Source organism: Rhinolophus hipposideros (genome assembly GCF_964194185.1).
Source record: "Rhinolophus hipposideros genome assembly, chromosome: 11".
Classification (NCBI taxonomy): Eukaryota; Metazoa; Chordata; class Mammalia; order Chiroptera; family Rhinolophidae; genus Rhinolophus; species Rhinolophus hipposideros.
In genome coordinates this window covers 48,972,611-48,977,732 of record NC_138057.1, presented here as the reverse complement: position 1 = coordinate 48,977,732, position 5,122 = coordinate 48,972,611, and the positions used below count along the sequence as shown (strand labels likewise).

Sequence of the window (5,122 nt, the reverse complement as noted above, 5' to 3'; positions counted from 1 at the left end):
CCTGGCACTCTCTATGATGTGCACAGAACCTGTGCACATATTGAAATGTCTTCCCCACAACACTACGTACGACTCAGCTCACTGAAGTCCTCAAATAATGGAAATCCAGTTTCTGCATTCAGCTGTTAGGAAGTGATTTCCCTAATTATAGTCCTGTGTTGCTGATTCTGTATCGTGAGATAGAAATAAATGTTTGTGCATTTATACCCTGCTGTTTTCCAAAGTATATTTAAGATGGTTTGCAAAGATAACATGAAGTACAATGAAAGAGTATGAAATAGAATTGGGTAGGAGAAATAATGAAGAGAAAACAAAGGTATGTATTAAATGGAGCCAGAAATAAACTTGGTGCTCATTATATGTCACATGGGGCCATAAATTTGTCTTCCAGCAACATGAAGAGAGAAACTTGATGGTTCCGGGAAAGTGGTCGTTTAATCTGTCATAGTCACACATATCGTTAAAGCCATTAGAAGCATTAGGAATCATCCATGTCCAACCCTGTCATTTCAAGATGTGGCAGGTGGAGCTCCAGAGCCTATAAGTACGGTCGCAGAGCTAGTTAGGGCAAAACAGAAGTCAGCTTTCAGTAGTGTGGAAATTGCTCCTGGAGAGGAGACTGAGTCAGAAGTGAACCAATGAATAGAGGTTGCCTTTCAATAGATTTGGAACCTTCTTTGACAGCAGTCAGATTTTTTCTCCAAAACCCACCACTGAGACATGAATTAAGGAGTACTGTAAATTCCTAATTAGATTACCTTAATTGTTGCTATGCTTAACTACAAAACCTGAAAGAATGTTTGAAATTCTGCATAGTCTTTACGAGATGGTGTGTTTCTTGTATGCCATTCAGCATCAGCAATAAACTCTATCTGCTGATTTCACCATCTCCAGTGAGCTCACAGGCAGATCCATTTTCTAGTACTTTGGCACAGGCATTTTCTGTTTGTTTTATCTAATTTTTTAAATAAAACTTAAGAGACAGATCCCTTCTCAAAATGATGCTTTGTAAATTCCTAAGTTTGACTCTTCTAATACATCAATTTTTCTCCTTAACCAGCTTCAAAATCATGCTATTATTCCTTTGCTCTCTCTGTTAAATGAATAGTTTCTCTTCCTTCCTGGAATTGTCACAAATGTATGCTTGTCCTGTGATAAGTATTTTCATTTTTATAGGATTTATTACACTTTTTAATTAAGTATCAATGTCTTTGTCTCCCTCACTCGATTCTAAAAGCTCCATGAAGGCAAAGATCATGATTTTTTTGTTCCTACCAGTAACCCTGACGTACATTAAACATACTATAATTATGTGTTCATTGACTTGAAATCTTGATTAACTGAATGAATAAATGCACAAGTCTTCCAGACCACAACATTAATTCCAGACCCTACTTCCCTTTCAATTCACCCTGCATACCACCACCACATGAATATTCCTAAAAAATGCTTTTTAACTACAATCATACTATTACTCAAGTGACTTACTTTCATCTATAGGGTCAAGCTGAACTTCTCTGCTTTCCCTTTGAGAGCTCTAAAATCTGGCCCAAAGCCACTTCCCACCACCTCCTAACTTTTCTGCCTCACTGTTTCCCATTCCTGCCACCCTCATCCCTGAATCAGCCCTTTACTGGAGCTGCCTCCACTCCAGTGGGAATCCACCTCCCCCTGTTCCTTCTGTCTGATTATCTGAATCCCACCCATTTCCAACAGCTCCTCTTCAATACCTTCTCCAGCTTCCCAAGACATCTGGTCATTTTTCCCCAGGGCCAGAGCCTCAGCATAAAATAAGTAAATTCAACCCCTTTTTGTTCATGTGACAAAACAGAATACAAAGGAAGTGAAGTGGCTGCTCCTACCTACTTAGAAAGACAGCTCAAAACCTCTGTGTACCATCAACCAGTTCAATGCTTCTTCCACTCCACATACAGGGTCCTTCCTAGACTGGGGGTTCTTCAAGAGCAGTACACTTTCTGTGTTCTCCAGAGCAGTGGATCACAAAGTAGGGTAAACATACCCCAGGGGTGACCAATGACATATAGTAAGAAAATATTAGAACTCTATTCACTTCATCCTTTAATATTTTCCATTTCTATCTGTGTTTTAATGTACATCATATGTTGGTATGGTAGGACATGAGTATAACTGAAAAATGTATAAATGCATATACAGAGGTACATGCTTTCATAAATATAAAATGGTTTTAACTGATAGGATTATAAACACACACACATTAGTAACATCTGCAGTAGGCTGCCAAGCCAACTCCTGAGCATTAGTAGCCCTAAAATATATATTTGTTGCCTAACGTTAACCAAGAAACCATGGCGCCCTTTTGAAGCAGTCCTCTGCTCCCTCCCCTGATCTTTGAAATGTCTATTTTTTTAAAGCCATTCAGTAAACCCCATAGCTTCGGGCAATTTCAATCTGTTCAAATTCCTAAGGACACTTAAAGGCAATTGCTTCTTTTAGAGAAGTCTTTCTTGTGAATGAAGAGAGGAGGATAAGTAGGAGAGAAGGCTAAAGATCATGACCCCTGCTTGTAGAGCACCTGGGCAATATTTCCCTATGAGCTCACTAAGAGTGAATGTAGTTTGGTAACTTTCTGGAGACACCTCAAGTTCTAATTGAAAAACAAGTGTTTGTATACTGTAAGAAAGAAAGAACCATTGCTAGAACCACTGCTAAAATAACCCACATGGCAGCATGATGTTCTGCTAAATTCAAAACTCACCTACTTGTATGACTGGATGGATATAGAATTCAAATCAAACATTTATAATTCCTTATTCAGTCAAGAAATGGCAATACACACCTTTACAATAAAGGGTTCAAACAACGTTTCTTCATTCTGGAAACAGAGTTGAAAGAAACTGACTGCTGGAATGAAAATGATTTTTATTTCTGTTCCTTATGGAAGTATGTTTTACTTAAAACAACTTGGCAATTAGCTCTTTCTATGAAGAAAAGGGAAAAGTTAAAGCAAAACATCATTCATGGACTTGCTGGTCACTCCTGCCTTCAAGTTTAGGTCCCTGGTGGAATTGACTATATATCATGACCTTTCATGGACAGTCTATTCAGGAAAAACATTGTGTTACTCTCCAGCATTGTGGTCACCTGGAGTATAAAAAGAATAAGCTTTGTCTCCGTAAACTTAGGCAAGAATTTTCAAAATTGTACCTAATTTTTTAAATAAAACTTAAGAGACAGATCCCTTCTCAAAATGATGCTTTGTAAATTCCTAATTTTGTAAGTGCTTCTCAAAAGACACAATATTTTTTAAAGGAGGGCACAGCTTACAGTGGCCCATGTGGGGATTGATCTGGCAACTTTGGTGTTATTAGCACCACGCTCTAACCAACTGAGCTAACCGGCCACCCCAAGAGACAAGATATTTTTATTACAGAAATAACCATCCATTAATTGCATTCAGTAGTTTATTCCTTGGATCTAGTTCTATTCTGTCAATACAGTCAAATCCATTGGAAATGGAACTATTTATGTTTATAAAGAACTCTTCAGGAAAGCACTGCTGGATGTCTACAGATGTTCCCACACCTGTCGACTATATCCCAAATATAGCACCGTTCTCTGTACGGGAAATTATTATTAGTTCTCTCTGGTTTCCCTCTGTAGTCAGAAGTATGGCAAATGATGACATAAGAGAGTATGCTACAGCATTTGCTCATCTAGAATCACAATGCATGGAGAGTGCACCCCCAGAGGCTCAGCCCAGTCTATGATCTCACAAACGTCCGCGAGGTGAGAGACCAGGAGAGCCAAACATACCTTCCCCAAAGGAAGGTGATCATACTCCTCTCTGTGAGACACTTCGATTTCAAGACTGAAAAGAAAGAACTGAACACAATTTAACATCTAATAATGATCCTCAATCACAGTTTATACAAAGTTACTGGAATGACTTGAATATGGTGATTCTTTTCCTCTCAAATTAAAATTAAACAATCTTCAAGTCCAGAAATACATTTGAGATGAAAATCAATCCTGTATTTTATCTGTGAGTTGAGTCTCTCATATTCTAAAAAAAGCTACGTAAAATCTTTAAAAATCCATCATTTATTAAGACATTTGCCTCTATCAGAGAAGCATGCACTCGTGACAGATGCAAAGAAACAAGAATGGGTAGCACCTTAGAAGTCAACAGAACAAAACTGCACAGTTAAACAGGGACTCTGGAGAAGTCACGAGCAGGGGAGTGTACCAGATAGTTCTCTCCAAGAAGCCTCAAAGGCAAAAGATGAGCTATGTCATCCTTGATCAGAAAGGTGATCAGCACCACGAAAGCCCCAGGGGCCATTGGTCCCTACAGTCAAGCTGCGTTAGTCGACAGGACCATTTACATTTCAGGCCAGATAGGCATGGACCCTTCAAGTGGACAACTTGTGCCAGGAGGGGTAACAGAGGAAGCTAAACAAGCTCTTAAACACATGGGTGAAATTCTGAAAGCTGCAGGCTGTGACTTCACTAATGTGGTAAAAACCACTGTTTTGCTGGCTGACATAAATGACTTCGGTACTGTCAATGAAATCTACAAACAGCATTTCAAGAGTAATTTTCCTGCGAGAGCTATTTAGCAGGTTGCTGCTTTGCCTAACGGAGGCCGCGTTGAGATTGAAGCAGTAGCTGTCCAAAGCCGTCTGACAATAGCATCCCTCTAAGGGAGCCTGGTGTTATTTAGTCTGGAAAATTAAAAATGTTTTTAAATTAATATCTTAACTTTTATAATCAACGTTGGAAACTGTCAGACTGACAAAAACATTTGAAGTATTATAGAAATACCATATAATAAGGGGAACTGAATATGAATTAAAGATTAGATAATGAATCTAGTTACTGATATTATAAAGTACATTTATACACACTCACATTACTGGATGTGAGAAAAGAGACACCTCTGCATTGCATAGTTACTCAAATAAATAAAAGTAAAGGGAAATATAATATGCAGGAAAGATGAGTTACTATTCCTGAGAAATAATAAAGAATACACCTAATTCAGTTAAATCCTATTAATTTAATGGTATGAATATTTAGTTCTCATGTCAGATATATGATTCTGCTGTTACTTGAATAAAATTAAAGATTTAAGTTTGAA

The 5,122-nt window shown here is 38.1% G+C and overlaps 1 pseudogene across 1 annotated transcript; it reads left to right on the top strand.

The window, feature by feature from the left end:
* The first annotated feature begins 4,271 nt into the window (after nucleotides 1-4,271).
* Nucleotides 4,272-4,685, top strand: LOC308504844 (2-iminobutanoate/2-iminopropanoate deaminase-like; annotated as a pseudogene). Its single transcript has one exon. The product of its transcript is annotated as a 2-iminobutanoate/2-iminopropanoate deaminase-like (transcript).
* Nucleotides 4,686-5,122: the final 437 nt, after the last annotated feature.